The 23598-nt window shown below is 42.6% G+C and overlaps 1 protein-coding gene across 3 annotated transcripts in view; it reads left to right on the top strand.

Annotated features, from left to right (window-relative positions):
- The first annotated feature begins 14045 nt into the window (after positions 1-14045).
- sema5a (sema domain, seven thrombospondin repeats (type 1 and type 1-like), transmembrane domain (TM) and short cytoplasmic domain, (semaphorin) 5A) overlaps positions 14046-23598 on the top strand; it is a 118036-nt gene continuing 108483 nt past the window's right edge. The window contains exon 1 of one of the 3 annotated variants that reach the window (XM_044031836.1): positions 14046-14639. The gene's annotated coding sequence lies outside the window, so the exon portion shown is untranslated. The remainder of the gene's footprint in view (positions 14640-23598) is intronic. The other 2 variants (XM_044031845.1, XM_044031820.1) reach the window with 2 other exon arrangements.

Below are 23598 nucleotides of genomic sequence, written 5' to 3'. Positions count from 1 at the left end.
TGCAGACCATAATTTGTTTGTGCTCGTTGGCGGGCGCAGCAGCAAAGTGATTTGTATGTTTATCAGCTGCTCTGTAAGCTGTTTATAGAGTGGGTCATTTCCTGCAGCACATCTTTCCCTCGGTGCAAAGTGTCTAAATATTAACATCTGATCAAATATTGTCAAACATCACCAAGCACCAAATGTGTCACTGCAGGAGTGTGACATCTTTATTAACGTGGTTCTTCGCTACGTCAGCTATTGCACTGTGTGGAAAGCAAATAGATATTGTGAAGTAATATAAATACCACTATGTATTAGGTCTCTCTCCATGCCGTTTCAGACTCCTCCCATCTTAGACTCAGAGGCCCCTGCCATCTCCGATTAACTATTTTGATTATTTCATATTCAGCAACCTTCTAAACCCTACAGGATTAATTTTCCGTGTGGTCTGTCCTCTTCCAGACCTCAGTGGTCGGTGGTTTCGTTTCTGTCTTTGTGTCTTGTGTCTTGGGTTTCCAAATTCTTCAGATGAGACCACAATCTGGCAAAAAACCTATATGATCGTGTTTCCATTTCCCTAGGATGGACGTGTAACTGTGAACCACCCTCTCAGCCTTTGTGATTGCGCCATCTTCATTAATATTGATATTGATATTAATATCAATATTAATACGAGTTGATTTTACTGTTATTTGGACCATCTGTGTCTCTTCTATTAGCTTCTGTTATGGGACTCCTCTGTGCCTCTTCCTAAGGTTTCTCCCATGTTTTCCTCCTTCGAGGTAAGGGGTGAGGATAAAGGATGTCACTTGCTGTATAGACTGTAAAGCCCTCTGCGGCAAACTGTGTTTGTGATGCTGGGCTATATAAATAAAATTGACTTGACTTGACAGTGTATTCACTCATACTCTTGTGTGGTGGCACTTGGACTGTGTGTCTGTGTTATTCCACTTCAAATTCTACCGCTACAGAAAATATAGCACTTTTTCTCCCACTTATCATTTCACCCGAGGCGTATTTTACTTGTCTATCTCTCATGAAGTGATGAGCTTATTTGTTAAGACCAAAGCTTGTGCCAAGAAACTGTCTTGATGATGTCTGACGGTGGCACATTCAGCTTCTCTCCTGAACGTTCATTGAGTAAATGTTTGAGGTGAAAAGAGGTTACTGTCTGATGTTTCCCGGCATGTCTTTGTTCCTTTCTTCTTCCCTATAGAGTTGTGTTGTGTCCAATTGGAAGGACTCTACCCTTATGTTGGAACCAACTGTACTAGCTGTGCCAGGGAGCATCAAAACAAACACGCATCCAGTACCTGTCAATCAAAGACTTCACTTTTTTAAGTACTTACAGGGTCTAATCCAAGGCCCTTTAAACAGTAATGCAGAATTTCGTAATACGGCTCGTGAACAAATGATCCCGCTGAGTTGACTTATCCGATTTTGTTTCATTAGACGTCTTAAGTTTTCTAAAAGGTATCGTCATCCCGCAGTGAGAGTGCATCAGTTATATTACGTGGGATCAGATCGTTTTTATTCAAAAGGCTTTTACTCAATGATGAGAATGGATATTCAGTGATTGGTCAAGGGGCAAAGTTAGAAATGTGTCGCATGAAGGAAAACAAGACAGTCATGAACGTACTCCGTGTTTGGTTTGCTTGACACAGCCTTCAAGAAAGCGGTTCTTCAAACTTGCTTTCAATGAAATGAAGTGTTGAAAGTGTGATAAGTGGGTTCATGTGTTCTCCTTGGCCTATAATAGATCTAATCTCACGGGCAGGAGCCGCCTTTGTTCTGGTGTCTTTGTGATGACGAGATAAGCGAGGATATGTGAATGTCAGGCAGGAAGAATCGGCACCTGGTGGAGACGAGCGTATAACTTCTGCCTAATGATGTGGTCGCCGACGTAGCAGATTGACACGTTACAAGAAATTCTGATCACCCTATGGATATAATCAACATTCATTTGGGAGAGCCCGTGTTGATGGATTCAGTAGTTACGCATCTCCAAAACTGGATTTGATTTGTCACATTTTCAATTGCAAAAAAATATTGCATAAAGGTGCGTGACTTTGTGACTTTGTGACAGGTAATCACTGGTTTTGTCTAAATGACGTGAGGTGCAGATTAAACTCCCCTGTCCTGAGAGCAGCAGTGGCCTGTGAAGAAAAACATTCACCTATCCCACTAGCTGTTCCTTCAACGCTGTCAAGACTCAGCTGAGACCTGGTGCAGAAACAGTCTGGAAACATCAATCTGACTTGCATGTCGTAATTCTTATCTTGATTCACTGTTCCCAAGTGTTGCACTTACCCTTCAGCGTGTTTGGTTTGACGTGACGCGCATCGCTGACAGATATTTTTTTTTTTAACCACCACGAGTTGAGCAAATGTGTCAGCTCCTTGCAAACAATGTCTCTCCACTTTTTCAGTTTGAAGAAAACCTTCAAAGGTGCAGGTGCAGAGAAGATTGAGTTTCTTTTTTTTTTCCTTTTCTGGGAGCTGTCAAAAGAGCAGACAATCCACAGAAGGGTTTATGTGTTGTGCAGGACGTGAGAGAAGAAGTCAGGAAAACAGGGGAGACAAAACTAGTCTGTAAATCCCTCTAAATGGTCTGAATTCTGTCGACGTCTGATCCGGTGTTTATCTTCTCCTTCAGCCCTCAGGGTCACGTTGTTCACCTGCTGTCCTTAACAACAACTTCCTTGCCTCCTGTCTGGTGCCGGAGGAACTGAAAGGACTGTTGTTCCTGTTTATCAGCTTAGTGCGGAATTTACATTTTAATTGAATGCTGATGTGTGAGCCAAACTGTACTCGCTAAGTCACCAGAGCCCCTCAAGAGAAGCAACTCGGCGGTTTGAAGTGTGAGTCCAGTGAAGATGACAGCCAGTCAGAGGCGCTCATGTTGACAGTGCAAAATCCAAATGTATGCGCCAAGATTGCCTGTTCTGTCATCACCAGGAATGTTGTTGGATTTCGTGTGCGCAGAAATATCACAGAACTACAGCTGGGCTCTATGTGTGTGTTCACATTAGTGTGTGTTTTTTTAAATTTCTTTGAAGGTGCCAAGATTTTTCATGCTTCCATTGCCAGAGATGTACTTAGAGTGTGTGTGTGTGTGTGTGTGTGTATAGACAGCAGGGAATTAGATTTAGAGCCCTTTTTCTGTGTGTGTGTCTGTCTGTCTGTCTGTGCCAGAAAAGGTCAGACACAAACACTGACCTTGTCAGGACCAGTACTCCTCCTGAAAACCAAAATGGTTCTGGTTCTAATGAGGCAGAACCTAATTTCTGAGGAGATGGTTAGGGCTATGATTTGAATTGTTAAGGCTAGGGTTTGGCATTAACGTAGCGAAGTAGGACATCAATGACATCAAAACATCAAACTCTAAAAAAAAAAAAAAAGACCATATACATCTGTATTTTGGACATGTGTTTTACAGTTTGATGTTTTAATGTATTTGATGTTTGATGTCCTACCTCGCTAACTACCATATACTTCAATATATCAATGTCTTCAGGGAGCTACAGAGCAAATATTATTGTTCTTATGTCCAAATGAATGCAAGTCAGTGCAGAGTCCTTAAAAGTATAGCTGCTCAAACCCGTGTGTGTGGGCATATGTGTGTGTGTGTGTGTGCGCTCTCACATCACTCACAGATCAGTGCTCTTTCATGCTAATTAAGATGGACGCATCCACACTCCTACCCCATCTTTGATGTATTGTGCAAGCCAACTCCTCTGAGATTCCTTTTAATAAGAAATGAGATAAAAAAGACATGATTCGTCAGCAGCACCTCTCCTTGGAATATTATATCAAGACATTATAAGAGCACACGTTGTGGGTATACATTTAATTTCGCAGTACAACGTGTTGGCTTTGTCCGTATTTGGCCCAGACTAAAATAACAGCTACACCATGAAATGGTGCCGTTATGATCCAAAGATTGCGTGATATACTGAATCTCAAATAGTCCTTTGTTTGGCCTTTGTTATCAAGTGAAATGTCTCAACTTTTTTTAAATGGCTTACTGTAAAATTCAGAGCATATATTAATGTCAGGATGAACTGTAATCATTTTAGCACCACCATGAGGTCAACATTTAAACTGCTCCAAAGCTTCGGGTCTCTGACTTTGCTGTCTTTCGTGTTTGAGGCTAAAAAGCAAATGCTTGTGTGATATCACACCAAACTAAGATGATGATGGTAGATGTAATAGCTGCATCATGTATTATGTCAGCACAATCACTGCAATTATCCTTAAGCTCTATAGCACCACATTTTAGATGTTAGCATTGTTTTTGACTCTTAATCTGTGGTTTTCAGGTTCAAATTATCGACTGCTTGCTTCAGCTTTACTTGGGTGAGTAACTTTTACTGCATTATCCAATAAAAAAAACAAAAAAACTTTATGTCTCTTTAAATCCTCTGCTGATGCAAGGCAGCATATTCAGTAATTCCACACCCTTAAAAGTGGGATTAAAGCTGCTGCAAACTTTGTTTACCTTTGTTGTTATAATTAGACTCAATTGAACTTGAAAATGTTACGTCTAATATGTGTATATATCTTTTACAAGAGGAACCAGATAAAGGAATGTATTTATTCTCTCTCACTGGCACTAGTGTGGGTGGCTGAAAAGTTTAATTTAAAAGCTAATATCAGTTATGATTATTTCCCGACTATTGCACCCGCAGTCTTAATTCAAGTGTTGTACACTGCTGAAAACAAACCGAAAAGTCTATATAGCATAAATTGAATGACAGACTATCCCAGCCATTTTCTAAAAGAAGCCATGATGATTCAGACTAAGTGCATCTGGTCTGACCTTCCGCTCAAATTGCTTCAACCCGAACAAAAACGTGCTCTGTCCTCCGGATCAACACAAATGGAAGTAAAGTTGTGGTTATGAATGAAATGGTAACTTCTGCAGATATTGTTATTCCCCTTGATTAACTAAAGTTATGAACGCCAAGAATGCTGAATAATCTGTATCGCAGCTGCCACAACAATGACCCAAACCGCGGAGTATGAATTCCATCATGTCTATTTCTATACAAATTATATGACAAGCTGCTTGGAGAAAACACTACAACCTGTCACACCACAGCCTTTGATCTCTTGATGATGACCTCTTTTATTCACTCCTACTCTTCTTCCAGAGCCCAGAATAAGACAGCAGAGCAAATCGATAGCAGCAGCATCACGAAAAACCTGTGCTAAAAATGTGCTGTTATTCAGTTTTTTTTTGCGGAAAGTGAACTTAATAACAGGGCAAGTAAAGTACAACTCGTCCTTCCTGTACATGAGGCTTTTGATCAACTTTCTAGCCGGGCAAGTCGGGGGTTTTATCGGCGCTATCCTCCTCCTCCTCTCGCTTAGATGAAAAACAATGTGCTTGATTCCATTACACAGTAAATCCAATCTCATGCTTCACGCTCTGTAGATGAATGGCAAAAAAAAAAAAGAGAGGGAATAACTGAGATGACATGTTGACACAAATCCAACAATCCCTTGGGTGACACCAGCTGGTCACCAGAGTACAGTTGAGGGATTCTGAGCAATTAACCAATCAATTAAGGGGTTGATAAGGTCCCCGCACAACTACAATGGTATTACATGTGTTATGTGAAGTAAGAATGTGCACTTGGCTCGATAAAGCTCCAAAATCTGGTTTTGTTTTCATTTTGTTGCCTATTCCAACTACGAGGTCACACTTGGGAAATCAGCACCTGTCCTGACATCCTGAGGGAAATCTTTCCCTTGTACAATCACGAAATGATTAGCATTTAGCTGCTTAAAATGTAGAGTTTGACGGCAAAAAAAAATGTCAACAGTTATTATCATAGAGGGCAATAAAACACATTGTACTTGGACGCAAGCACATGGAGATTTGTGATCATGACTGGACTGAGAATGAGCGTCTCCAGGATCCATTCCATTACCGTTGTTGACTCTCCCAGACATCTGATGAATGCTTAAATTAATAATGGATCCAGAGGAAATAAATATTTAATTCTCTAAATCTGTTGCAAACAGCTCATAATATCCACTGATCTACCGCCTGCGTGATTCTCACAGCAGTGTGATGCCCTTAAAAAGCAACACGAAGACCAAAAACAAACTCCTTATGATTTTTTTTTTTTAGTTGGTGTGGACGGTGGATCGGAATGTCTCTGCCCTAGTTAGGTATATTTTATAATTAGACTGAAGCGAGCGTTATGATGTATTTTAAAAGTTTTTAAAAGTCTCACTGCAAAGATGAAAGGAGAGTAGAAAGTTTGCCATCAAATATCGCATGTACAGTTAAAAGGTACATTCTCACACCGTGATATCTCAAAGACTCCAAGATGACTTGTCATTAAAGTTCACCTCCGTGCTTGTTGTGACAAACAGATCGTTTATCAACTTTCTGGAATTCATGGTCCCCATGTAGGGAATTCCTCTGACTTTGGTGATTCCAATCCCAATCATGATCTTTGACACCAGCAGAGCTAATCAACTGTGATATATTAAAGAGAAGATTTGCCTGTTTAACTTAACACTGTAACCTTGTTTTATTTAAGCATTTGAATTTTTACACACCTCACACATCCAATAAGTTAAATTACAGCAGTCAAATGACGTGTGATAAATCCGAGTTCAGCCCATGACCTTGGAAAATTCCGACTTCTGACTACAAATGGGTTCTTTCCCTGTGTTGGACCAGTAAAATGATAGCGTAATAACCTATGAACAACAAGAACTACAAGAATGTTCTCTTTGTTTTACATTTAATGAAGTATATTTTTGATAAAACATGTCATGAACAACTTGAAATTTATTTCAAGTTTAACATTTCCACATGTGCATTACAACACAGAGATTACAGTGGATCAACAAAGGCACACACATGTATCCACAGGTGTCTGGAAATGAAAAATTTAGTATTTATTTATTTAAATTTCAACAAATTCACCCTGCGGGCTGGATTGGACCTTCTGATGGGCTGGTTCTGGCCCACGGGCCGTACCTTTGACACCCCTGCTTTAGAGTTCTGGAAAAGCTTCAAGATATATACAAGGCAGTAGTTGCTGACCTGTGTCCCCACTTGTGATTACCATAACCAATACTCAGAATGTATTAATTAGGAGACTTCATTATTATGCAGCGCATACTGCCCCACTTATTACAGCCATCTGTCTGTTCACCAGAGCATGTTGTTTTTTTTAAAAATGTTCCTCCAGCATGCAGTGTTGCTTTTTCACTTCAGTGCAAGACCACTCACACTGGCCTGTGTCATTATAAACTGCCGGTAGTCTCTTGTTCTCCTTTGAAATGCTGCTTTTAGAGGCACTTTACTTCACATGAGCCGTCCTCGCATAGTTTGTCTAGTCTATCCTGACTGAAGTGTTCAGACGTTTGCTTTCATCTTGTCCAAAGGTATGCCTCAAAGATGGGGAAAGGTCAAAGTGACTCCCAGAGGGGGTGATGGGGGGGGAAGAAGCACGTTCAAAGCCAAAGCAAGAGTATCTTCCTTTTTGTAGACTGGACTAACTTTCCCATAAGCCAGCAGGTGCTTCCATCTTATCGTGTCGTCTTGATGGTTCCCGTTTAACTGTGTGTAGACAGACAGACACATTCTGAGCTCAGAGGGAGAGAGAACAGTCTGTCTCTATAAGTATTTATTGTCTCACTTGTATGGCTATGTTGTCTTTGATAAATGGAAATGGAAACCACCTCCTCCTCACAGAATGGTCCAGCACTGACTTCTGACCTCTCCAGGAGTGTTGGCAGTAATTGAAATTAATTAACTTGTCCAAAGTGAGACAAAAACAATTATCCAAGCTCCCCTTTGCTTGTCAACGAAGCTGCTTTCTCAGGAGAAGAATTGTTAGCGTGTCAGTCCTTTGCAGCTGGCTCCTACGGGAGATGTGTAGAGATGATGGATGTCTGTATTTCCGATTGCCTCCATTTTAATGAGTTCCTCTGCCATATTGTGGGCTCTTAATAAACAACAGGATCTGCATTACTGAGAATAATAAGAAATGATATCTCCTGCTAATGAGTGTGATTATTATCAGTTAATGCAAGTTTCTGCTGCTGCTGTCACATTAGTTGAACGTTGTACTTTCTGTAATGGGGCAGTTTGTGAAAGTCAGTGTTCTCTGAAGGATACAATAATCAGCTCCTTCGTACACAAAGACGGTGTTTAACAATGAGTTGCTTTTCTTCCAAAGCCGTTCACTTTGTGTATCTGTCCGACTGCCAGATTTTTGACACTTTTCCTTTCCGCTGCTCACCAAGAGAGGAGGGGGAAAAAAAATATATCAGGGTTTCAAAAACGCTGGCGTCAGAAAGGCAGCGCAGCGAGAGAAACCCACACTTGATTTCCTGTGCACACCTGCTTATAGTACACCAGTACACTCTCTCTGTGTGGGTCTAAGGTGTGTTTCCTGTCTGCATGGGAGTATGAAAAGGATGGAGACAAAAGAGCAAAGCGGTGTCACACACGCATCTGAAAGTGTGTGCACGGTTGTTCTCTCGCACGTTAATCGGTCTGGTGTTTGCAAATGTAATATTAGTGCGCATGATATCTGTGCCCTCAGTCAGATGCGAGAGAACAGACGGTTCTTTGCAGACAGAGGCCAGTGAAGTCACTCTGAAACATAAGACACTGTGGAAAGAAACAAATTGCCTCTGCTGAGGTTGAAATTGGAGTATTAATTCCAGTTTCCTGAGAGGATTTGGTCAGAGTTTATGTCCCACAGGGAGACGTATACACTTTATTTCTCCGCTTAATCTGCGATGTATCGACGTAAACCTCCATTATGGGTGAAGATGAAAAGGAAAGAGAGTGGTAGTAAATGTACCAATGAGATTATATTTTAAGATGATAGCTTTGCCATCAGCTTGACAAATGTAGACATACCGCAGGAGCCACATGGTTGTCCTTGACAACTTAAAGCTGTTAAACTTAAAATTTGGAAATTACAGTACACAGTCGATGGTAGTTTTCCCCACTGTTGCTCCTCTGGATTATATGTGCCTTGAGCACTTACATAAGTGGCTTTATTTTTCTATCCACTTAGCCATGGGAAGCTTTTAGCCTCTTAACATCTTTTTAAATAGCTTCTGAACATTTCTGACAGGTAATAAAATTTCTTAGCTCAGATGAAAATCAGCAGCCAACACTCATTGTACTATGAATGGTGAGCGCCATGCCCAGCAGTCACACATATAATTTTCCTGTACAGTCTTACCCTCTCCATTTTGACATTAATTAATATGAAGCTCCAAACTGCACACTGGGCCAAGACCTCGTGCCTCAGATCCTTCAATTCCCATGACTGCATTTCATGGAGTTCATCTCTTCGGCCCTTAACTTTGCCCCTACGCTAATGGTGATCGGAAAAAAGAAAAAAAAAAAAACATTAAAAAGAAGAGTACAAAAGAAGAGGAGACAAAAAATTCCCACCATCAGCCATATTCTTTTTGCTATTCATCACTGGCCGTAGAGGGGAGGACAAGGACAAATACGGCCAGCCAGAAAGTGGGCAGAAAACAAGAAACATGACCCTGCTGGACTCTGGTGCTGTATTTTATTATCTCTCACAGTCCATTCATTATCTACCTTTGGATGTACTGAGCTCCACAAACACTCCATCATACCCGTATGTTGCATTGTGGCAGGACGGTGGTGGGCAGACCCACAAGCAAATGATAAAGATGGAAATAAACCATCAGAGAAGCTGTTTTAAGGACGGAGACTATCACATCGATGATGTTTACCACAATCACCATCGTCCGTCCGTTAGCAGGATTCCTGGACTGATGACTGATGAGTACTGGACTGAGGGAGAAGTCTAAAGAAAAAGGAAAAACCTCAGGTACAATGTAACTTCAGTTCCCTCCCTTGAAGACAAACATGATAAATAACACTAAAATACCAGCAGTATTAAAAGTAGCATATTTATGATAACATATTAGAATTTCAACCTGTAATCAACTCTGTTTCCTCTTGAAGTGCTGTCCGCCCCATCACAGACATATTCCTGTCACACTCTGTGACAGTTACAGCATCATTGTCCAATCCTTCCTCCCATGGTAGTGAAAGTAGACGCTGTGGAGACCTGGCACGACAGGACCTTGGATGTTGCAGCAGCAGGGGCGCAGTAAGGCTGAGTAAGCCTGAGAAATCTCATGGCTGTGGCCCCACTGCAGCTTGGTATGGCTCATTGAGTCTGCAGGTATGGATCAAAGTGAAGAATGACTGCAGTCGTCCACAGCTGGCCAGCTTCTCCCTCTCTCCCTCTCTTTCACACTTGCTTTTCATGCCTTTCCTCCATCAGCCCCTGCATGTCCCCGCTTTTATTCCCCAGCGTCCTTCCTCCTGGGAAATTACCAAAACATCCTCGTCTTTCTTTCTCACTCACCCACTGACGCACCTGTACTTTCACATCCCTGAGTCAGTCAAAGTGGCATTCCCTGCCCTACAAGCATGCGTGCAAGCATCTACAGTAAATGTGTGCCCAGATAGTCAACCTTCACATGCAAGACTTTTGCATTTTTCCATCAGTGAGTGTGTGTTTTGCATATTTCCAGCAGATTCTGGTTTGCTGTGTTTCTGAGGATAAAGCAGTTGAAGATGGATGGATGGATGGATGGAGTTGATGTGGGCTTTGGTGTGGCAGTGAAACTGTGTGACAGATGGCACGTTTGAAAAGATTTGGGGCATTGTAAAGTGGTCAAATGAGTTTTGGCCCCAAAGTAAGGGCCTTTGCCTGTTGTAAGTTCCCCTCATCCTTCTGACACACTGTACAGACGCACTTAATGTGGACTTGCGTCATTACACATTACATATTCATAAAAAAAGAACACAATAATAAATAGACGCTCTAAGTGAAAAACCTCAAATTAGTAGTTTGTCCTCTCTCTCATCTGCTTTTCCCGCCAAAGTACTTCCTGGCAGCAGCCTGCAGAACATCTGTCACTACATATTTAATCCATTGTAGGTTGATTAACTGCATAATGAATGTGGTTAAATGTAGATTTTGATTTGGCACTCGCTGAGATTAGTTGGTAAGTCCTAATATTTGACTCTATTGTGTAGCGTCGGGGTAAATATGTGGACTTTCTCGACATTCTTAACATGCATACATGTTTTTTTATGCGCAGTTTCTTTCATTGTGACAGTACTTTGCTCGGCTGACACAAAAACAAACACTTGTTCTTCAGAACGCAGGGACATGACTCACTGTGCAAACACACGCGCTCGCTCGGTGACAATAAGAACACACTCAAAAACACACCCGACTGAAATCTTACAGGTAAAACCAGGTGAAATATACAAGGCTGTTTCTGAAACAGATTTTTCTTTTTTCTTTTTTTTTGTGGGTTGCCTGGCAACTTGAATTAGTTTGGCAGACATCAAACAGGATTTGCTGAACAACACGCGCACACAGACTTTCATTTCATTCACATTCATTGCATGGAAACTGACTCTGACCTTAATCACGACTACTCTTACTTAACCCTATCCCTTAACCTTCCCTTGAATACACGTCTTCACCATATACTTTTGTGTCCTCATAGGGTGTCGTCAGGATTTAAGGTCCCCAGGAGATGGGTAATACCAGCACATGCACTCAGGCCATAGGAGACAAGCTGCTGATGTGTACAGTTGTACTGAGGGTTTAAATGATCTGTCTGAGGCCTCCCATTTACTAATGCACACTCACAATCATCCATCTATAACGGCTCGCTCAATTTTTTTAACTTGTGCTGCAGCATTGACAGCTGAAGTCACTCTACAGTCCAACTGTGGATTAAAGCTTTGGCCTCGAGCGAGTAAAACATCTATTATAGACCTTTACAGAAGAGTAAACCGGAGTAAAAGAGAGAGTTAAATGCCTGATGCACTGAAGTATAGTTTCTGGAGGTCGCAGCACTTTCAGTCGCGGGAGCAATTTTTTTTATTGCTGATTATTTACCAGCAACTTGACTCAGTTTGCTTTATCACAACTTTGTTTTATTGTTTCCTTTAGTTTCTTAATTATTTGCCATGCACTGTCAGCGCCTTTGGCGAGCCATATCCTCACCCAATCTGTTCCCACCCTTTCAGGAAGCAGGTCTGCTCCTTCTGTATCTCCCTGCGCAGCAAGACAAAGGAAGAGGTTACCCACGCATTTCCCCGAGTTGTACAGAGGCCACGTGAAATGTAAATCTCAGCTTTATTTTCTTCCCATCGCGGGGAGCTAAATTTTTATGAAAATTACCTGATCTGAATTTAGATGCGTGCACACTCAGGAGCCGGCAAGTAATGAAGAGGCGTATCAACAGGCTGCTGTTGACTCCTCTATATGTGTCTATCAAGAAGACAGACACACACTTTGTGTCGCAGGCCTACAGCTGTGTGCGGCACTCGCAGGGCTTTGCAGCTTGATTGAGGTTGTGCTCATTCACCGAGGGATAAACAGGTAATTGAACTGGGGATGTGTCACCAAAATGCACAAAGGCACAGAAACACAGCACTGTCACTCTCTATCATCCCCCCCCCCAGCACACACACACAGGTTTGTGCAGCTATTCTTCTCAGGACATTGCATTGACTTCCATTCATTTGGACAGCCTGAACAAAGTGTTATTCCTAACCTTAACGAGTTCATGCCTTAAACTAACCACAATTAAAATCTCAGCCCTAAACTTAAAGGCGACATAGACCGGAAGCTCCAATTAACGCTGCTTTTGTGTGTGTGTGTATCTGCGTCATTACCTCGTTTATGAAACCCTAAAGTTTCAGAACAAACAGTTCAGCCACTGCTGAGAAAATAGGGTTTTATTGAAACCACACCACTCCTCTCACCACCTTAGCTCCTCCGGGTGCGGACACATCCGGTTGCGTACATTCAACCGCAGAAGAAGAATTACTACTCTCGTTGAAGCTGATGAGATGCAGAGCAACCACCATACGTATCTGAGAGCTGACGTGCTAATTACGTCACTTCCAGGTACCTGGCCAATCACAGGACCGTGGGAAAGCTCTCATTTGCTGGCCAATCACAACACAGTCTGTGTTCTAGGGGTGTGATTTTGGTCTGAAACAGCATGGCTGAGCCTCAGTGAGGAGATATTTCGGTTGGCTCGTGTGCAGCAACTGGGAGGTTTTTCACCATGAAAACACCTTAATATATGTAAGTAGACCTCCATAACTAACATATATGTGTGATACAAGCATTCAATGTCACCTTTAACAAGTTCCTCAGAAATTGAGTTCTGCCTCATTTGGACCAGGTTTAGGACTACTGGTCATGACAAGGTTGTCATTACATTGACTTACATTCATTTCCAGGAGACTTACTCTAACCTTAACCATAACTACTACTGACCATACAACATGTCTTCACTTTAAAATATTATTATTTAAGTTATGGGGACTTGCATTTCCTTCCCATAAGGAGGACAAGTCCCCATAATGTGACTGTAAACAGACCTAGGTCCCCACAACATGAGTAAAACCTGGGACACATTTACACACTCAAACCCCTAACCAAACCCCAATTCTACTCCCTAACCCTAAAACCGAGATCTCCCCTTACCCTAAGATCTAGGGTAAGGGGGGACCCGGTCCTAACGTGTGTGTGTGGATGTTCTCTGGGTTCTCCGGCTTCCAGTCCAAAAACATTCATTGGTTAATTAAACACTCAATTGACCACAGGTGTGTGTGTGTGTGTGTGTGTGTGAGTCACATCAGCTCGCACTGCAGAAGCCTGATCACGACCCATTTATTTGAATCAGATGTGTTGGAGCAGGGCAGTGGGTTCCCAGGATCAGGATTGAGAAACACTGGTCTAGGATATACAGCGTAGAGAAAGAAGAAGCATCAAAAAAAAGAATCCACAGAGCAACATAAATGCACAGTGGGGTGAAAATGTCAAAATAGCCCCAAGTGTCCAAAACCTCCCACTCATCCCACTTGTAGCTGCTACACTGTAGTTAGCGGCGTGTCTTCTTTCTCTTCCTCCACCTGCAGGACAGCTGTGCGCCGCTGCCACGTCTCCCCTCGCTGTTGGAGTGGACGCGCATAGTGGGGGGTTCACTCCTCATCCACCAAAAAAACCCTGCGCGTGAGATGCGCAGCTGTGACCGAGAGCAGCATTGGACACATTCACACTTGCACTCCTCTTGGCTCTGTGTGCACGAGCACTGGCTGTGTCAGTTGAAGGGAAGTTTTTGTGTGAGAGTGTGTTTTTTTTCTTCTTCTTCGGTGTCGTTGCTCTTTCACGCACGCGTCTCACACTCTCTCTCTCTCTTTCTCTCGCTCCACAGAGCGGAGGCATATTGTCTGAGGCGCAGCGCGACAGTGCGGTGTCCGATTACAAACCGTGCGCCGCGGAGCCCCCGGCACAGAGCGCTCCACTGTGGAGCAGAAATAGCACACTGCGCTCTGGAGGCGACGAGACACACACACACACACACACACACACAGAGAGAGGGAGCGAGACAGCGCGCGCTGTGGAATCACTGCAGAGAGACGGAGTTTTTCTCGAGGTCCGTTTCTGACCAGAGGACAATCAGAAGTGCGGATATTTCAGCAGCTCATCTTTAATTCGTGAGTCCCCCTCACCACTCTGCTCTCCGGGTCAAGACGCGCAGCTTCAATCCCTGCTAGATGAACGGGAGTTGGTGAGTCTAAACGCATTTTATTATGGGCTGCATGCGCACAAGCTTTTCTTGTAAGACACTGTGTGTGTCAGGCTCTTGCAGCCATTTAGTTTGTTTTCTCTCACAAACAAACGCAGTCGTTTTTGTTTCTGTCATGTGGGATATTTACAGAGGTGACAAACATTGCTGCAGTGTTGGAAAATGTCTCCGTCCTTCACGAACCTTGCACGCGTCCACAAATCCAAAATCCAAAAAACGTAAATATTAGTTTTAGAAGTTTCAGCATTTTATTTTGCGGTGTTTGGCCACTTGGTGGTGCTGGCAGAGTGCAACCTTCACCTGTTTGAGAGCTTCCATCAAACCTTTATGTTCAGCAAATTCTCTTTCTCTCTTCACTTTTTCATTTTATTTGCATTTATGGCCACATTCTTTCATTGATTAGTGTCTTTGTCGTCACGAGCAGCCTCGGACATAGGTTGTTGTCTTGTTCTTTCACTGCAGTGCACTGTGAGAGACACATAGAATTAGACAAATTAAAATAACTTATTTTCAAACATAATAGTTTCCTAGAAGCTCCTGTAGTTTTTTGTTAGTTATTGTATATTTCAAACAAAGCTGTGTCGGCTGGATTTGTACCTGGTTTTATGTGACGTTTAAGATGTGTCTGTCTAAACCCTTCATTGTATTTAAACCAAAGGTTTTCATTCTACAAAATGAACCTGTTTTCAATATATTATTGAGACACGGTAGCTACGTGGCCTTTTATAAGATGCACATATCTTGTACAGAATAATACTAGAATTTTACATCACAGCAAGACATTCTTCTTTTATTTAACACATCCCTGTATGAGTACTTTTGACCTTCAAAGCATAAACCTCAGACTCATACAATGGTTGAATCAGAGCCAAGACGTCCTTGAAGGTTTATGCCTAACTGTACAGTTTTTTTCCCTTTTTTATTATTTGCACAAAAGCGTTATTTGAACTTTTCCTACGTCCCCAACATTTTAAACATACATCAGCAGCAGCAGCAGCAGCAGCATTTAATTTTCACTAGAAAAATCATCCTGGCAAAGTATCACTTTTACCGTTTGTACCCGAGAGTGTTCAAGAAGATTAGAACAAGTGCACTGCACAATAGCGGAAGCTTAAGCAGATACAGTGATGTATGTCTGTGGCTTCATGAATTCAGTTGCCTCCCAGTTCGCTCTGGGCTCAGTACCTGTCTCTTCACATCCCTGCAGCAGGTTAGAGAACATGCAAATTTGTACTCAAGCACAGAGAACATTGGTTTCCATTCTGTTGGTATTAACACAGTAGCTCTGGAGGAGTTTAATTTGTGCTGGCTTTAAGGATCCACACGGCATTTAGCTGATACGCTCACCTTTCTCTGATTGTTTTTGCCCGAGTCCTGGAAGAGTGATGTGGCTCGTCCATCCCATCACACGTGTGCTCACGAATAAAAAGAATAAATAAACGTGCCCCTTCATCCAGATGGTAGAATCACTTTGGACTCAGACTGTGTCCAGGCCTTTATTAGATGTCGGATGTTAAAATCCCTGGGGGGGTGGAAAAGGGAAAGAAAAAGAAATGAAAAAGAAGCAGCAAATGAGAGTGAGAGGGATGGAGTGAAAGTGTTGAATCAAGAAGAAATCATGCCTTTTGGCCACAGTGGTCAATTTCTGTTGCAGCTGAAGCTCAAGAGAAACGCTCCATGAAGAAAAACACCATTAGAAGTGCAACATGCAGCGTCATTGGTGACTTGGTCAGAAAAATTAATCTTTGAATAGTAAATGTATTGGTAAATTAACAGCGTTAAAGGTAAATACTCTGCTTTTTCATATCATATCACAAATGCAAATTAACTGTCATGGACACTCACAAATTTCTAATGTTTCATAGACTTAACTTTATAGATTAATCGACAGAAAACTGTTTTGATAAAATATTCATGAATACTTTTATTACATTTTATGTAAATATACATTTACTTTTAATCGGGCTATTGATTTGACAAAACAAGGAAACGTCATCTGCTATTTTTAGACTTTCGAAAACTATGACGTGTTGTTTTACTTTTTTCTGACACTTTATGGATAATGTAAGAGAGCACTGTTAAATGAAGAACAATGGACAGGGAAATCAATGGAAGGAAGTGTTAGTTGCAACCCCAGAGATCACTTATGGATTCATACCAGAGATGAGCAGCAGATCCAGATGAGGCCGTAATGTTGAAGCCAGCGACACATTGCGGGGCCACATATGATTAGCGTGATTGATATTTGTGCTGTGTTGGGAGTTTGCCTGAGCGCTGACACAGAACACCAGCATAAACATTGGTGTTTATGCTAAAATTTCTCCATGAAAATGACCCAAGTAGCCCCAGCGGGCTGTGTGGTCACCATAGAAACCGAGTGAATGACAGGCCCATTGTCGTCGACCTTTGTGATTCGGCGTCCCCCATGGGGTCAAGCCGTGCTGGGAGCGAAAGTGAAAGGCATTGTCATGCACGTGTAAACTAAACAGCCTTTACCCTGTGGCCCCTCTGTGCTCTTTAAGGCCCTTTGGTTACTTATTTATCTGACACCAGCAGGATGGGGCTCAGGGATTGTTTGACGTTGTAACACACAGCCTCACAAAAGATCCGATTTTTATTGGCTGTGAATTGCACGGACGCACTGATTTTACAAATTCTCCTCAGTGGATGATTTAATGCTTGTATGCACAGTAAATTCTGAGACTCAGGCAATAGCTGCAGTTGTGCTGTACTTCCCAGCTCCGTTCACTACCACAAGCTATTTATACATCACAACCACTTTGCCATTATCTCATTCCTCCCCTTGTTCCTCCTGCCACTCCTGATTTGAAGATTGTAGTAGCTGCGGAGGAGCATCCCACATGTTGGAAGAGACTGGTTCAAAGTGTTAAGGTTCATTTTTAGTGTGTTTTTTTGAGTTTATTTGTTTTGCGTGAGTGGCATCGTGTTCAGATTTATTTCTGACCCATGCCTATACACACGAGGGAATGTTGTCAGGGTGGAAGTCAACAGTTCGTTCTTTTCTTCTCCAACAACCTCACATTATGTAGTGAGGTGGTGTGAGGTTGCTATGGCTACCTTGAGGTTTCCTGCAGGGGATTTGAGTGCCCAACATTCACAAAGGAAAAGAATAAGCTGGCAAAATAAAAGTTTATCATCCATGCTATTGCATTTTTTTTAAAGGCCAAAGTGTCATGACTGTTGCCATAGAGATTGTGAGGAAGTTGTCAAGTGGGGATGCACAGTGCAAGCATTTGTTGATCATTCTCACAAAAGGCTGGTTAATGGTTATGTCGCTGCCGTACCGATGGTGAACCATAAAGTTAGGTCGGCGGTGTAAAGTGAGTTTACTGCTGCACAGGCACAAAATGAAGACTGATTAGTGGAAGAGGTTGGAAATGAAGCGCTAAAAAGTGCATGTGTAGAAACACGGGAAAACGCGCCTGCCTCAGTGAGAACATTCTTGTAAAACAGGCAGGGGAAGCTGTGGTAATTTCACACTGCACGCTAAAGAGCAGACACAGCACAGAGGCAGGTGTACGGAATAATTTGAGCCCACAGTGCAGCGGCTGGAAGCTCAGGACTGATACTGTGTGCACTATTATGGGATCTGACTTGGATCTGAGAATGAATATCTGTGGTTTGAGTAAAACATCCAGTCTAATGTCTTTATGTCAGAGGGAATTAGCGCTGCTCAACCACACTACATTGACGCTGTCCCGCTCCCCACAACAACCTCAAACTCCACTCAAATAGCCACAGAAATCTGTCTTTCACCCAAAGATGCTAGCACAGGAAGGAGAGACAGACTCTATTTGGGTCACGATTAAATAATCCCCAAAGCCTCTTTTTCACTGGGGATCAAGCCAAGAGGATGTTTGAAAGGTTAAACAGAGATGGGCCCAAACTTCTGTGACAACAGGAGAAGCAATTATTGAGAACTTGGAGTTTGGACATACTCACTTTTGCACTTGCAGGCGAGAAGAAGACGGGAGAGAGTGAAGACGAGAAAGTGGGAGAGAGCGCGAGAGAGACGATGTGTAATGAGTCAGGGAAAGAAGAGGTGAAAAGAGGATCCTAAATGAAGAGATTGAGGAAGAAAGAGTGAAGGGGTTTCGCTGGACTTTGTTTATTGACTGAGTGTCACGGGGCCATTTGAAGGGTGAAATAAGTCATGAGTTGTCACCAAACACGCGGACACACACATGCACACACTCCTATTTTTTGTCTCCAGGCTGTCACCCAGCTGTATTTCTCTGGGAGATGAATGAGTGTGAAGCATGAATGAGAGGATCATTTGATAGCGGTGCTCAGCTCGTATATTTCTCTTTTATGGGAGCTTCTTTTTTTTTTCCAGGCTGCCGCTCGTACCTCTGAGGTGAGAGCAGAACTGGACTGCCTCCTGTGAGACTCTTGAAACTCGCTATGTATAGTCACCGCTAAATTAGCAGCCTGCGCCTATTATTAAAGCATGTGCTTTCCATGTATTTATTCATGTGGTGTTTTATGTGTTTTCCACATGTTTTTCATATCAGCAAAAAGAAACAAGTCTTTCATGGGTCGGAGTTTTTCCACTCCTCCCGGGACTCGCGTTTGCATCTTTACCGAGCGTATCATTACACGATAAGAATCTCTTTTGATGTGTTGTGTTTGCAACTATCTTAGCAATATTGCCATGCAGCAAACAACGGGAAAAGCTCTAATTCGTTCAGGAAGAGGATCTAAATACGGAAAATCCTTTAATCTTCAGCAAATGAAAACATTTATCTCTACTTTGAAATCATTACGAAGGGGTAATCAGAGAAATACCCTCAAAAGCGGGTCGCAAGAGGCGGCTCCCCGCCACAGATGAATGAGAAAACAAAATTAGAGTGCTATGCTCCTTTTATCCAACCCTATAAAAAAGTTTGCGATACCATCTGAAAGATAATACGGCCCACTACATGTATTTCAGCCTTGCAGGAAAAAATGGGAACGGAAGTGAGATATGGAGGGAGATTAGGGGAGAGATATAAAAAGAGACAGGGAGATCAGACAGAGCAGATAGAGGTGAAAAGATAAGGTCTTAGGTTTCCCAGACAAAGAGGGGAGGTGTCTGCATTTTTATGGAAAAAGAAAGGACAAAAGAAAGCAAAAAGGTGAGGAATTATGAAGAGACAGAAGGGCTGATACAAGAGCTGACGTGCAGTCAGCCTGGCTGAGTGGGTTTGAGAGAAATTGTTAAATATATACGAGCAGGAGCTCCTCCCGGGGGAGAGAGAGGTCTTGCTGAGGCATCTGTCTGCTGGATTCATCCGTCAGTGGTCTCGATAGACGAGAGGACAGAGACACTGGCGGGGCAGGACAAGGCTGGGAAGAGAAAAGCAGACGCAGGAAAGACGAAGGAAAGACGAGTGAGTGGTACAGACGGGACAAATGAGAGAGTGGAGGAAGAGAAAAGAAAAAAATGAAGGTGGTGAAGGGGACCCGTCTCCCTCACTTACGCGGCTTCAATTTGACGCACTCTTGTAAAGGAATGACTTGTAATGGAACTCGGCACATGTAGTCAAATGCTCTTCTTAGATGTCATTTGAAAGTACTTAAGACCTACTCTGTTTTTAAATTTTAATGCTCCTTTACAACGCTCACAACATTCCCATACTATACTATTCATTTCACTGCATTTATTTAGCAAACGAGATTAAAGTGTTAAAATGTCACATCGTTCAAGCAGATGTTATTTAAGTCATAGCAGAGAGAGTAAAACAATGTCTCTACATTAAAATGCCGAATACATTATGATTACCCAATATTTCTCAAAGTTCAGACTGTTAAAGGAAATCCCCTCCAGTTATTTACCACATAATACTCATTACATGACACTATCTTGTGACCCTTTGTCTGGGCAGCAACCCCGAGTTTCGGATGCCCTGGAATAAAGAAGATAATCTGCCTACCGCGGGAAAATACTACTCATGCACCGTTGCATCAGTATTAACATTCAAATAATCTCATGAATAATAATGAATCACTGACAGGAACCAATTTTTTTTTGCAGAATCCGTACCTTTACTTTTAACTCTGGGAGTATATTAAGCTGATATTTGCTGAAGCATTCTTTTGCTGAAGTGAGTAAGTAAGATTTGAATACCCAGGACGGAGTAATATATTACTTAAGTGGTCTGAGAACTGCACCTTAACTGCTTAGTTAAGCCTGAGAGGACGACTGCTGACACTGCTCATGGCTGTAACGAATAAAATAAAATGAAATGCAACCACATCTGCCTGTTTTCCATGTAAACGATTTCCTCAAATGTCAAAAATCAATAGAAGTGAACATCAGTCACAAAGAGCAAAGATGGAGCTACATCAGTTGTTGTGCAGTATCACCTCTCACTCCCAAGGAAACTACACTTGCTTTTAACTACAGTTGGTGCATTAATAATGCAGCATGCATTTACATAGTGTTTCACTGAGGGACTGCTGGCTTCATTGTTTGTCTGGAACTAAACTAATGTCCTTGAAAGGAAGGCGCAGTAAAAAGCTAGAAACAAGAAAGCAATCTTGTGGTCTTAACGGTGGAATGCTCCCGCATGCACACACACACACACACACACACACACACAGAGCGTTGTCTAACACACTCCAGACATGGGACTCCCATGTGTCATGCCCTTCAGAGTTCTGTGTAGCGCAGCAGTGTGAATGTGTAGTCTACCTCAGTCGTGGATACAATGCCTCCTCAGTTCTGAAGGTGAAACCACTCCGAGGACATGTGGTCTAATCTAAACCACGAACGGTGAATAACAAACCACTCACTTCTCGCGCTGAACAACATTTCATTCTTCTTTGAGTAAACCACTGAGAAGAACGAGCGCCGCTAGCACCTTACTTTGATGAGTGCACATTTACAGTGTGTGAAGTGGACTTGACTTTTATTTTCTTTACCTCCGTGCATGTGAAGTATAATGGTCATTAGAATACCTTTGCGCTAGAGTGGGAGTTTGGGTTCAAAGGATGTTTTGTTGTGAAACATTAGGCCTATTACAAGTCTAGCCAGGTGCTGGACTTTGGCGATAACGATGTCATTTGCTGAGAAGATAATGCAGTTATTCTGAGAGTGTCTTTCTTTCCCCTTAAACAGTGCTGCTTGGCTAATGCGGTCGTCTGATTATGCTGCTCGTGAAACTAGAGTGTTTCTGTTCTCCTGCTGTGGCTCTATTGTGTTGCATGAATTCCCCTGAGCAGTGAGTTACGTTCAAGGGTTGTGCTGACTCGCTGCCTGCGCTTCCTCTGCTGCACTGCCCTGTTGGGACTGGAGCGGACTGTTAAAGATTCTCTCAGATGAGATGTGCCACCACCTCCACTCACACACCCGTCCACACCTCCCCACTTTCTCACTTTTGCAGTAAAAATACGAATAAAAACCAAACACACATCCCAGAGTATGCACGCATTTCAAGGTGTTATACTGTGCTCAGTTGTGTGATCTTAACAAAGCTGAGTGTTAGACCCTGGAGCGCCACGCAGTGTATATTTTACAGAGTGATTGCGTGAAACACAGAAGGATGAAATCGACAAATAAATGCTTAATAGTTAACCACAACAAAGCAAACGTAGCAGCAAAAATACCCAAACATGTAGAGTACAAGTACTTAGAGTTTATTTATATGCTCAGGTGCGTGCGTGTCCGCGCGCTTGGAGTTCAGCAAGGTCACTCCAAGCAGCGCAACGTGAAGGATTCTGTTTCACTTTCTCAGGAATGAGTCCGCTCCTGGTGGCTGACCTCAGCTTGACTAGACATGACCCTCACCGTGACCCCAGCCACCCCCACTGCTGCCCTTTTAAATAGCTACATGTACAGCTGTGGGGGCGATTGGTGCATACATGCAAAAACACACATGAACACTGGTTTACTGCGAGTTGTGACCAAAAGGGACAGGATAAAAAAAAAAAGAAGGCATTATCCTTATGGCAGACTCTCACAGATCCATCGCTTTAATGCTTGACAGTGGGAAGGCCCGATGCTTGGTGGCCTTTGGAGAGCAGTGTCAGTCACGGCTGATTAAATAGCAAGACTTTTTTAACCTTGCTTATTGATGTGGTGTGATGTGGTGTCAGCTGTGTCCAACACTGTTAGGGGCAAGAGGGAGAAAAAAAACCTTGAGTTCCGTTTGAGCTCTATGCATAAATGTGATTTGATTGGCAAGCACCTGTGTTGGTCCATTGTGCGTAACATGTTTTTTCCCGGCACTCGGGAAACATTTTTCAACTTTTGCCGCACACAAGTGTAAGCAATGGACCCAGCAACACTTGAAGCTGCTCCATTCAAAGTGAATGAGAAGCGATGCCCCCACTGCGTACCTGTGCGTTGGCTGTTAATGAAGATAAGTCAAGATCATTTAAAAAACAAAACAAAAACCCTGTGCTGTTGTTTTGGACTTGAGCCTTTACAGAACTCCAGTGAGGGAGGGAACTCCTACACACAGGATACATTTCCTCTGAACTTGCCATATCACAACACTTTGTTGCAGCGCTTTTGTTGTCATTAAAAATAAACCTCTGCCCTTCTGAGACGAGGGCCCCATGGCATTCTGATCTCTTCTGTGCTCCGCGCTCCTCCCTAAAGGCTCTTACAGTAGAAAAGGTCCCCCCGTCCATGCGGCGTCAGTTATTGGTAAAAGGGGGTAATCTTTCCCACAGGAACAACGTCTTTCTATTGAATTTAGAAAAGTACACCAACAGGAGTCATACAGTATGACACAGAGAGAAAAGAAAACTAAATGAAGACACCATCAAGCTGCTGAGACTCGGAAGGTAATTGTGTGAGTAAAGGTTGTTGATTTTGTTTCCTGTTCACTGCTTCTGCTGGTGTTAAAAGCACCTGAAATATGTTGCTGGAAATCTTCAAGCCATTAAGAATTGTTTTTAGGGAAAGGGAACGTGTACCCCCCCCATTATA

This window comes from Solea senegalensis, linkage group LG1 (assembly GCF_019176455.1).
Source record: "Solea senegalensis isolate Sse05_10M linkage group LG1, IFAPA_SoseM_1, whole genome shotgun sequence".
Lineage (NCBI taxonomy): Eukaryota > Metazoa > Chordata > Actinopteri > Pleuronectiformes > Soleidae > Solea > Solea senegalensis.
Note: the sequence above shows the minus strand (reverse complement) of the source record. Positions and strands in the feature narration are given on the sequence as shown.